Here is a 12,048-nt window from a genome sequence, read left to right as displayed (position 1 = left end):
GGCCGTGCCGCTCCAGCCGGCGGCCACCTGCAGAGAGCGGACGGCCGTGAGGCGGCGGCGGCGGCGGGGGCGCCGGGCCGGGGGCGTCGGGGCTGAGCGGCGCTTGCCGCGCCGGCTGGCTGGCCCAGCTGCCCGCGCTGGGCCGGGCCGAGGAGGCGCAGGAGGTCGGCGTCGAGGCTACGGGAGCCAGGCGCCGTGGCCGGAGCAGCTGGGGCTCCGCGCGCTGCCGGCCGAGGGCAGCGCTGGGTCTGGGTGCGCTGGCTCCCGCCCGCGCCAATGAGCGGCGTGGGCCGAGCCTGGGCGTAGTTTGCGGGGGCCGCGGCGGCCCGGGTGCCCGCGCGTTAGATGTGCCGCCGCCGCCGCCCGGGCTCGGCGGAGGGGGAGGGGACCGCGCTCGCTCTTTTCTTGGCGGAGGCATCGCCTTTTCTTCCCAAACCGCAAGCCTGACGGAGGGGCCTGGACTACCCCGGCGCGGCCGCCGGAGGCGCTCCCGGCCCGGCTCCGTGGGGGGCAGCGCGGCCCGCGGCCCCGGCGGCTCCATTCGCCGCGGCCAGCCCGGCGCCGCTGCCCCCGCCCCCGGGACAGCTGGAAGGGGGCGCGGCGAGGGTGGCGGCGGGGAGGGAGCCGGGCTTTTCCGCGCCGGGGGCACTCCGCCCGCCGCTCAGCGGCCCGAGCCCGACGGGCTGGGGGCGCAGGGCGGGTGCGCTCACCTGAGCCGCCCCTCGCCCTCGCTGCCCAGGCCCGGGGTGTAGCTGCTGGGCGCCCTCACCCCCTCCTCGAGCGGGCCCGGAAAACCCCGCTCACCGCGGCCCGCTGCCCGGGCTTCTCGGCGTCGCTCGCCCCGCAGCGCCAGCCCGCTGGTGCGCGCGGCTCGGCTGCCTCCCTCTCTAGCGCTGGCGCAGAGCCGCCCGGGACTTTTATCCAGCGGGGCCCCGGGATCAAAGCGACGGCGGACACAGGCTCCGCGTTTGGGGCCGTCTGCAGCGCGCCCGGGCCTCCTGGAGGAGCGGGCAGGTGTGGCCCGAGGCCCGGCGCCCGCGGGGACATGCGGGAGGGACCGGGCGCCCTCCGCGGCGCCGAGGAGGGTTCGCCCTGCCCCGCGCCTGGCTGGACAGATTCTGGGCCGCCCGCGGAGGCACTGGGGCCAGAGGGGGCGCTGCCATCTGCCGAGGTCGCTGGGCCTCGGGCGGGGTTCTGGATCTTCCCGCGGGCGCCCAGACTGCAGCGCTCCCTCTCGGAACCCCCAAGCCTCTCCCTTCCCTGTAGCTCTTGGGGCAGGGGGTGCTGCAGTGGAAGAGCTGCAGGCTTGGTCTCAGCTCAGTGGCCTCCACTAACCATTGTGTCTGACCGTGGTCTCACCTTTCCAGCCCAGCTCACCCCGGCCGGAGGAAGCTCCTTGTCAGGGATCAAAATGGGGGGGGGGGCAGGTGTTTACCAAGGAGATTTCTGTCCGGTGGGTGGGGAGACAAAGCACAGAAAATCATTTATCCCCCGCCCGCGGCCTCCCCCCGCCCCCAAGACAGTGTCAGCAGCAGCCCTGGCAGACGCCTGCCTGTCCCCCTGCCGTCTGCAGCCTGCTGGGCGTCACTACACCCTTTTTAAAGACAGGAAACAGGTCTTACCTTTGGGATGGAGTCTAGACCTGGGACGGGTATCCCGGAGCCCCCTCCCGATTCAGGGCAGCGGGCAGGCTGTGCCCCCTGAAGGCCAGGAGATCGCAGGCTGCCAGGGGCTCTGGCTGCAGCTGGGCCCGGCCCCTGCCTTTGTAGTCCGTCCGGGCCCCTTTGGCCCTGAGCACTGAGTGATGAGCTGAGATTAGAAAGTTACAACACTCACCCTGCACACACCCAGCAGGCTGCTCGGGCCGGGCTCTGGGACGTCGCGGTGGGAGACCAACCAGGGCCCTTGGGAAGCTGCCCTCTGAGCGTCTGAGGGCTGGCGGGTGCTGGCATGTGACCCTCAAAGCCTCAGGTCAGTCTGAGGTGCCCCAGAGATCGGCCTGGGCCGGGCTTGCTCCAGGGGGGTGGGTGGGCAGGCCCCTCCACAGGCATGCTCGGGCAGCCGTGCACCCGTTTTCCGGATGGCGGAGCTGAGGCTCGGGGGAGCTGAGACAGGCTCTGCGGCTGAGCTCTGTGCGTCAGAAATCCACACTGGCCTCCCCCTGTGGTGGCGCCCGCCTAAACGCCCTGCTTGGGACTGCGCAGAGGCGGCAGCTTCAAACGCAGGCCCCGTTGGGAGGCAGCCTCCCACCCCTGCTGGCCCAGGCACTGGGGGGACCTGCCTAAGGGACCCTCCAGCGCTAGGAGCCTGTGATTCCAAGTCCCTGGCAGGGAAGCGCTGCTCCCAGCTGGATGGCCTGCCTGCGGAGGGCTGTGCTTGACGCTGACCTGGCTCGGAGCCACCTCCCGGCCGGGATCCTGGGCAAGCCCGTGACCTCTCTCTGTGCCTCCACTTCCTCTTCTTTAAAGTGGGGCAGTGACCGTCCCCCCATCAGAGGGCTGTTGTGGGCTTATGGGAGCCCAAGCGTGAAAGTGCTCGGCCCGGCGTGCGGCGGGGTGGCCGCTTCACTGCCCGCGAGATGCCGGGCCCGGGGAAGAGCATGTTCTGTTCCCTGGCGTTCGCTGTGATGCGATTTAGCCTGCACAGTGGACCCAGATGAGTTCCTGTCTGGGTTTGGCCACGGCTGCGAGCAGAGATGAGGAGGAGGCACTCCAAGCCAGCCTCCCGGAGGCTCCCGGCCCTCCGCGCCCTCCTGCCCTGCTCGCCCTCCAGCGGCAGCCTCTGGGCCGCCCGGGCCGCTCTCGCGGGGTCTTCCCTCGACTCAGACAGGCCGGCCCGGCGCAGACTCCCGGGGGCCGGCCCTGCCTCCGCACCTCTGACTCTCCCGCAGAGGGCTCGGCCCCGCAGTCCGGTGAGGCCCTCCGGGACAGCAGGCCCTTCGAGCCGCTCTTCCGCTCCCACGCCGCCTGCACCCAGCACAGTGGGCGCTGTGCCCCGGACATGTGGGTGGAGGGGGACCTCGGGCTGAACAGCAGAGGGTCTGGTTCCGCCCCGCACCACCTGGGGTGGCTGGGACGAGACACGGAGACTCCCGAGTGTCGGCGAGGGCGTGGAGACGTGGGAACGCGCGTGCACTGTGGGTGGGGGCGAGATGGTGCGGCTGTCGTGGGGCACCGTCTGGCGGGTCCCCAAACAGTTAAATGGAGTTATCACATGACCCAGCCGTCCCTCCAAAGTGTATCCTCAAAAGAATTAAAAACAGGTGTTCAAACAAAAGCATGTATGTGAACGTTCATAGTGTCCCTATTCACAACCACCAAAAGGCAGAAAACCCCGGCATCCACCGGCGGTGAAGCAGGTCCACACGACGGGGCCCGCCCTCACCGGGGAGCAGCCCTCGGCCGTGAAGAGGGTGAGCTCGGACCCGGGCCCCGGCAGGGGCCGGCCCGAGAGGCACTCAGCTGAGCGAAGCGCTCCGGCCCCCCAAGGCTGCACACTGCCCGGCCCCGCTCCTACGGAACATCCGGGATGGGCAGACCCACAGAGGCGGGACGCAGGCTGCCGGTGGCCGGGGCACCGCGAGAGCGGGGAGGCGGCTGCTGACGGGCACAGGGCTCCTTTATGGGGTGATGAAAACACTCCACAGTTGGCCGTGGTGGTGGTTGCACGACATCGTGAACATACGAAACGCCTTGGAATCGCACACTTCACAGTGGGTGGTTTTATGTTATGTAAATTTAACTCTAAAAACCCCCAAAGCACCGGTAGGGCGAGATGAGCGGACCGGCAGCGGTCAGCAGGCCGGGCGCTGGGCCGCAGGTGCGGGTGGCGGGGCAGCAGAAGGGAGTGCTGGGGGCGCTGGGGGGGCAGGTGGAGCTCTGGAAACCCTCCTCCCATCCGGAAGTGCGCGGCGCCCCCATTGGCTCATTGGACAGATACCTGCGGGGCGCACATGGGGGGTGCGGCCTTGCCCGACTCCTGCACCCGTGGCCTGGCTCGGCCCCTGCCGGCCCGGGGCTGGGCCCCGAGCCTCGGTTTCACCATCTGTGCCTGCCTTCACCGGTCGTGGGACCAGGCAGTGAGGCAGGCTGTGCAGGGGCCGTGAGCAGGTGGTAAGTGATGATACCGCTCTCGGGGGCTCTGGCCCACCCCTCAGGGCCCCAGGCAGCCTCAGGTTCCGGCACAGGGGCCTCGCGGAATGTCCGGAGGGTAGGGTCCCAGGCTTGGGAGGAGGCGCAGGAACTAGGGCCCAAGCTGCCTTGCTGCAGGACTCCAGGGGGCCACAGAGACCTGGGACGCCGGGCGTGGGACCTGGTCTTCCCTGCCCGACCCCTCCCCTGCCCCTACGGCCACATCCACCGTAGACTCTGCATCGTCCCTCCTCTCTGCTTCCCAGTTCCCGCTCAGGTGGGCGGCAGGTGCCTCTGGCCGAGCTTAGGCCCCGTGCTGGCCTAGTTCCAAGGGAGCCCAGGGATGTGAGAGCCCAGAGGGGCACCTGCCTCTTTAGGGGGAGCAGGGGCTGCTCTTCTGCGGAGGAGGCTGTGGGGGAGGGGCCGGGGTCCGCGAGGCGCGCAGAGCTCACCACCAGGAGCTGCGGCCTTCGCGGACTCGGGCGCGAGCCCTGGGAAAAGGCGTCGGAAATGGCGCATCTCAGGAACAAGGGCGAGGGCCTGAGCTGGCGTGGACTGGCGGCCCGGCCAGCCGGAGGGCTCTGGGGGCGGGGGCAGAGGACCGGGGAGGGTGGTCAGTGAGCAGGGGCCCCACTGGGGACCCCGCTCAAGACCTGACAGGCTGGTCACCTGGCCTTCAACGTTGGGACGTGCAGCCGCCCTGGACCCAGGGCCATTGACTGGACACAGAGCGGCCCCATGCCACATGGCCACTCCCTCCTGGGGCCCCTCGTGGGCCCCGAGGCCGAGGGCGGCCGCTCTGGGCTCCAGCTGCCGCCCGCCGTCTGGGGCCCAGCTGTTGCCTGCTGGCCTCAGCTGCCCCCCTCGCACAGCCACCTGGGCGGCTTCAAGCCCCAGCTGCTGGCCTCTGAGGCCCAGGAAAGCGGAGAGGCAGGGCAGACCACCCCACGCCCGCAGCGGCCTGCTCCACAGGGAGGCCCTGCTCCCCAGCCGCAGCTCTGAGCCAGGGAGGGGCCTCCAGGCCAGGCCGGGCAAGCACAGGGTCTGAATCCCCACTGGTTCCCCAGAGCCCCCCTCCTCCCCACCAGTAGGAACCCCCTCGGCCTCATATCCTACGGATTTGACGAGCACAGCCCCTCGCCTGGGGGCCAGGGCGGGGGCCGGGTCCGCTGGGCCAGGTCCCGGCCTCTCACCGGCAGCTCCGAGGCCTGGCGCCAGGAGACGCCCTCTCCTGGGCAGCAGCCGGCTGTCTGCAGGCCTGGCAGGAGTGGCTGTGGGGCCCTTTGGCGGCAGGGGTCACACACGGCCCCTGCCCGGGACTGAGGGCCCCTGGGCGCCAGGACCTCCTTTTCGCAGCGTGAGAGCCCCCAGGGCTGCAGGGAGAGGCCGCGTCCCAGGTGCTCTGGTCACTCTGTGTGGCCACCCCCACTGCCCGCCTGTGGCCAGGGGATCAGGTGGGCTTTTCCGGCTCCGGGGGGCCTTGGACCTCACTGCTCCTTGGCAGGGCTGCCCTCCCCCCAGCTCCCCCGCCCCGCCCCCCCCCCCCGGCCCCCTGGCTGAGGGTTCCCGGGTGCCGGCCTGGGAGCGTCGGGGTCGCCAGAACCGGCCACATCGCGGGGGTTGGGGGACAGGAGGCCCTAGGGACGGCAGGAGGGCCTCCTGCACGAGGTGGAGATGGGGCCTCCTGGGAGCCACAGGGGCGTCCCCAACGGGCCAGCTTGCCGTTGGCTGTGCAGGTGAGGAAGGGCAAGGGGAGGGCTGGCCCCGGCCCCGGGGGAGGGCCTGAGCCAGCGCCTCCCCTGCTCTCCCAGCTGCTGGCGGCCGGGCCTAATGAGCCCCAGGCCGACAGGCCCACATCTGTGCAGCTGCTGGTCCCCAGCGCCCGCTGCAGGAGCGGCTGCAGGCCAGCGTGGCCGGCCCGCCATGTGACCTTCGGTCCACCCTCCTTCCCACCCTGTGATCCGCACGTGGCCTCGGGGGAGGCAGAAAGAAACCCTCAGATCTCGCCCCTGGGAACCTGTCAGCGCCAGCGACATCAAAGGGGGCAGCAGGCCTCGGGCGCGGATGCTTCTCTTAAAGGGCCACGCCACGTTTTAATTCAAAGCAGATCCCGGGAGCAGCTGTCAGGCCTCCCCCAGGAGGGGGGGCAGGACGAGGAGCTGGGAGCTGGCCGCCCCACTCTCTCCAGACCCCGCGGCTCGGCGCCGGTCAGAGGGCAGATGGGGGCTGCGCCGAGTGTCACGAAAGCACCCTCGCCCTCCGCCTGGGGCCGAGGTCCGGTTCTCAGGGAGGAGGGCACCCAGGGCTGAGCAGGGGCCCCGGGCAAGGGCGGGGCTGTACTGCCTGCCACGGGGCGACAGCTGGAAACCCACGCTGTGAAAGCAACAGTGTGATCCGTCCTCTCACCTGCCCAGGTGTCTGTCCTACCGGGAGGCCACCACCTAAGGCCTGAGGTGGGACGGCTCCCGGCTCGGGCGTGGGCGGGGAGGGAGGAGGGGTGCCCGACGGCCAGGGGTTCACGCAGGGGAGCCCAGCACAGGACAGCAGGTGTATGTTCTGGGGGAGGGGGCAGGTGAAGACACGCCCGCTGGGACGTGACGTCAGGAGGGGACAGACGGGCTCGGGGCTCCCCACAGCCCGCGGGGGACTCGCTGCCTGAGACGTCCGGTGGCGCCACCTCCCCAGGAAGCCTGCACTGGCTGTCCTGACTGGCAGACAGAGAGCAGAAGCCCAGGCAGGCAGCAGGTGTCCGGGCTCCGGAGGGTGCTGGAGGGGAGCCTGTACCTCACGCCTTGACCTCAGCCCAGGGTGCTGGGCACGCAGGGGCCGCCGGGCCCTGGCGGCAGCGCATGCTGGGGGCGGCGGGGAGCAAACGAGGGTGCGTCCTGTGTCAGTGCTGTGTGAGGAAGGAGGGGAGGAGAAATCTGCACCAGGACGCTCGCTTAGCATGCCGGGCATCGGCGCTTCTTTACAAGAACAAAGCCAGGGGGCGCCCAGCCCCGAGGGAGAAGGGTTCCTGGGCTGTGTGGGACCGGCCGGGGCCGGGGGGAGCCACCGTTCCTGCTCGATGGTGCCTTATACGCACCGCTTCTGAATCAGATATATAGTCTGCGTGATCCAAGCAGAGCATTAAATAAAAAAGGATGAACAAGACCTTAAAATTTGTGAACCCGCGTGTTCAGGAGTTAATGAACCTGCATATCAAAAAATCGACGTGACCACACAGAAAAAAAATTAATTCAAGTAACTTTTGAACGCAATACCCTGATTTTTTTCAGTGGGATGTATTCTGAGGACAAAAATAACTACCAAGAGCGCTTGACATTTTCTTAGTGGGTCTGTGGTTGGTAGCGGGATTGCTGTAGTAATCCCGAAGCTATTTGCAGAGTATTTTGGAACAGAGCAAATAAATATATTCATGTTACTGAAAGCCAAGGGTTCTCGCTGTGGAGAAAGGGATATTTGGATGAACTATGTAGAGCTGCCATTTGTTGTTGATGGAAAAGGGTTGAATATCGACAGGTTCATGCAATTCAGACAAATACAAGTAGGGAATGAGAGAAGAGGAGGAAGAAGGCCGGGGGTGGTGTGGTCGGAGAGGAATTCGGTGCGTTCAGGATGTGGCTCTGTGCCCTGAGGGGTCCCAGGAAGCGGAGGCACCCCGGCAGCCTCGGGCACGCTCGGCTCCAGACCTTGGCTTCTAAATCCCACACCCCTCTCAGGGACTGAGGGCTGTCCCGAGAAACACCGAAGGCAGGGCAGAGGCGCGGAATGTCCTGGGCAGGCCGAGGAGGCCTCGTGGTGGCAGCAGTGAAAAGTGCTCAGCACCCCACAGGGACTCGTCAGAAGTGTGGACCAAACCCAGCAAGCGCAGGGGAGGAGGCCTCGCCAACTCAGACGCTGAACAGGACCACACAGGACGTTCAGAACATAAACATTCCTAACTAACACGGGATCCTCCGCCTGGGGCTTCCTTGACACCGTCTGTCTCTGCCTGCAGTGAGCCAGGCTACGGTCTTCGTGCGTCGAAGGTAACGCAGCTCGGCCACGTCCGCCTCCAGAGCCCTCGGGGCGCGGCCAGAGCAGGGGCGCCCGCTACCCGCACGTCACCCTGCCGCCCCCAACCCAGCTCCGCGCACTGCGCTGCCAGCGGCGTCAGCCACCCTGTACTCCTTGGCCGCCTCCCTGATTCTCACTCGTAAAATAAGCTGTAGCAAGCTCTGGCTGGGTAGCTCAGTTGGTTAGAGCGTCATCCCACTATGCCAAGGTTGTGGGTTTGACCTCTGGTCAGACCACGTACACGAAGCACCTGGCCGGCGTGGCTCAGTGGGTTGAGCGTCAGCCTGCAAACCAAAGGGTTGCCGGTTCGGTTCCCAGTGAGGGCACACGCCTGGGTTGTGGGCCAGGTCCCCAGTAGGGGGCGGTGTGCAAGAGGCAGCCACACATGAATGTTTCCCTCTCTTTCTCCTTCCCTTCCCCTCTCTCTAAAAATAAACAAACATTAAAAAAAGAACATATACAAGAAGCAAGCAACGAAAACATCGATAAGTGGAACAACAGATTGATGCTTTTGTCTCTCTCTCAAAGTAAAAATAAAACAAAATAAGCTGTAAAACTGCCACTTTTCAGAGCATTTTCTCAATCTGTTCACATTTTGCTTCCTGTCCATTGGCGTCCGTATGGCTCAAATAAACTCATCAAAGTTCTCTTTGAACGCCTCTTACGCTGACGAAAGGGAGCAGGGAAGGAGAGACTGAGGCAGGGGGGCTGGCGCAGAGTGTGGCGCCTGCGTGGAGGTGCCCCGGGTTTGCTGCAGTTGGGTGGCTGCAGGAGAGCAGGCCTTGCTCCTAGGAAACCCAGGCTGAAGTGTTTACCGGCCAAGGCACGCACATCTCTAACGTGCGCTCCAGCGGTTCAGAAAAATGTCGCACACATGCGGAGAGAGGGATGACAAAGCAAACGGGGCAACATGTAAACAGCAGTGAGTCTGCCTAAAGGATACACAGGAGTTGCTGGGACTGTTCTTGGAATTTTCTTCTAAATTTAAAGTAATATAAAAATAAAACCCACCCCCACCATTAAAGAAGTACAGGAACCCGCTCAAGGGGAGCTGAATTTGGGTCGATGTGAGCATCAAAAAGAATAATTGAATGAAAAAGGAATCCATGAATTCATATTAATATTTAATAATTTTTTAAGGACCATCCATGGATAAATCTGTTGAGTAAATGGTTGCTGGAAAGACATTGTACTTATGGCTTCTTCGCTGACAGGGGACCTTGACCCTGGCGGACTCTGGCAGACCCAGTATTGAGACTTCGCATGCCCGCCAGCAGGACACTCTGATGCTGCGGGTCCTCTGATGGCCTGTCACCCCCTGATGCGCTGCCTGCCCTCCCAAACGCGCAACCTCAGGGCAGGGTCGGGCAGATTCCGCCTGTGGAACCTGTGGGAGGTTTCAAAGGCAGCAGGTCTGGACTCTCCAAAAACACCAGTGTGGCAGAAAATTAAGACAAGTCTGAGACGGACGGATGGAGGCCAATTCAAGGAGTGTAAACTGGAGACCACCAAACCAGTGTGACCACCGGGTCTAAAGGCTGTTGGGGACGAGGGGAATCTAATGAGGGCTGTGTGTTAGACGGCATTCTTGTATTCACGACTGTTTGTTTTGGGGGGCAGGCTCCGACTTCTGTAGGAGAAGGTCCTTCTTGCAGGAGGCGCTGACCTGCTTGGAGGGAAGCGCCTGGCCCTGGCCCTTGGATCCTCCGATGGCAATACCCAGGCAAACAGAGGCGGAAAGAGGAACAAGTGCAGCGGCACGTTGACAGCATGTTTCTGTGAAGGTGCAGGGAGGGGTCGAAAAGTTGGAGTTTACCGTATTAAATTTTAGCTTGTTTGTAGGTGTTATTGCCTAATGGAAATTTTTATCGCAATGACTGTGGAGTCACAGAGCCACCTGCAGAGCGGCACCTCGTGTGCTTTGACCTCTTTCCACCCAACAGGAACATGTGGCAAAACAGTAGCACAATCACACCACCAGGCTGGCCATGCAGAGACGGTGCACCACCTTCTCCAGTTCCCGGTTCGCTCGGGCTCAGCCGTGGGCTCAGCCGTGGGCTCAGCCTGGTGGGCGGGGGTGTCGGACCCTGAGCGGCTCCGTCTCCACCCGGCAGGTCCCTGGTGGTGTCCTCCTGGAGCTACACGCTCGCTTCACGCCCTCCCCGGCCCCGCCGCCACGAACGTCGGGCAACCCATTTGTCCCATTTCTAAAACCCTGTCCTTTCCGTCAAGCTGGATAAGCGGGTCCGTGCAGTGCAACACAGTCTTGGGCGGCGGGGGCACTGCCTGGCTGGCGCGCTTCCCAGGAGCTGCCTCCCCGCACGGCTCCTCGTGCCGGCGAGCGCCGACCCGGCCTGGGTCGACCACGGGGCCTTTGCTCGCGCACCTGCCGGAGCACACCTGCACTCGTTTCAGTTTGGGGCTATTACAGATGGAGCTGCTAGGAACTTTAATGTAGAGATTGTCTTTTCTTCTTCTTCTTTTTAAAATACTAGATTTGGAAAGAAAAGCAGGAGCTGCAGAAAGAGGCTGTGCTGTACGGGCACCCAGGAAGGACCCCTGCACCTTTGCAGCCTTGCGAACCTGCGGGAGATGACCTGCGGCCCCACGGTCCCCTCTGTGGCCCCTGTCGTGACCGTGTCCTGGAACCTGGCCACCTCAAGCCTGGAATGGAGCCCTGAGCAAGTGCGCCGAGTTGCAGGGAAGGCTGGGGAGGGCAGGTCCAGAGAGGCAGCCTTCCACCAGGAGCGAACACGGGGCTCGACGTGCAGGCTCTGACGGAAGGGAGGCTTGCCACGCGGCAGGTGAGCGCCCTTCCTGCAGGGGTGGGGTGGGGGGTGCTGCTGTGTCCCGCCTCCTGAATGTTCGGCTCTGGCCTGAAATAAACCCCTGTCCAAGGCGGACCCCAAGGAAGCTTCTGGACGTTCCCTGCCTCTGGAAGGTTGTCAAGATGCCGGTCCAGCACCCCCAGGTCCCCTCGCAGCACCGAGAGGTCGTCCCTGGGGTCTGCTAGTTTTCACGGTGCTTGGTCCGTCCTGCCTGGTCCTCATCAGCTCTGGCCCTGAGGGCCGCTGACGGGAGGTGGACCTGCCCTGCCTCTCCCACCTCCTGCTGCCGGGTGCCCTGCTGCCGCCGCTACGCCACCCGGCAAGAGCCAGCAGCGGGAGGTGGCTGTGCCCTTGGGGAAGCGAGTGTTGTTTGTCTCCTCGTGCAGGGTCCCTCCTCCTCCGGCAGATGTTTGCCGAGCAGCCGCCCTGTGCCAGGCTCTACTCTGCGTGTCAGTGCGGTGGAGGGCCAGGCGGACCGGCCAGCCAGGGTGGAGACAGTAAACAAGTGAGCAGGCACGGAAGGCCTGTTCCAGTGCAGATGAGGCCCCGAGGAAACCCCTGCAGGCCTACGTGCTGAAGAGGCCGGACCAGGGGCCACTTGGGGAGCAGGGGGCGGGGCTGCCACAGTGCCGCATGTGGCATCCTGATGGGTCGAAGCATGGGGTCGTAAAGCTTGGCCAGGCGCTGCTCAGAAATGCCCCAGGCGTGTCTGCTCTGAGGCCACGTGCGCCCAGATAGATGCAGACCCAACCCCTGTGAGCGGGTAGGAGTGGACAGGACCAGGCAATGGCAAAGAGGGACAGGCAGGTCAGCCGGCGCCGTCCATGAGCCCTACGGCGCAGTACAGGCCTGGCCAGTAAGGGGCTTGACCAGATGTCTCCAGAGTGTCCGCACAAGCGTCTCTGATATGCGCGAGGGCGTCTGTGTTTGTCAGCATGCGGGTGCGCAGGAGGCGGATGTGCCACCTGCAGCAAGGAGGATGGGATCCCAGTCACCCCTCCTCCCAACTGCCCACTTCTGCCCGAGGGTTT

This window comes from Pteronotus mesoamericanus, unplaced genomic scaffold, assembly GCF_021234165.1.
Source record: "Pteronotus mesoamericanus isolate MK-2021 breed Mesoamerican mustached bat unplaced genomic scaffold, CSHL_Meso_final scaffold_408, whole genome shotgun sequence".
Lineage (NCBI taxonomy): Eukaryota > Metazoa > Chordata > Mammalia > Chiroptera > Mormoopidae > Pteronotus > Pteronotus mesoamericanus.
Note: the sequence above shows the minus strand (reverse complement) of the source record.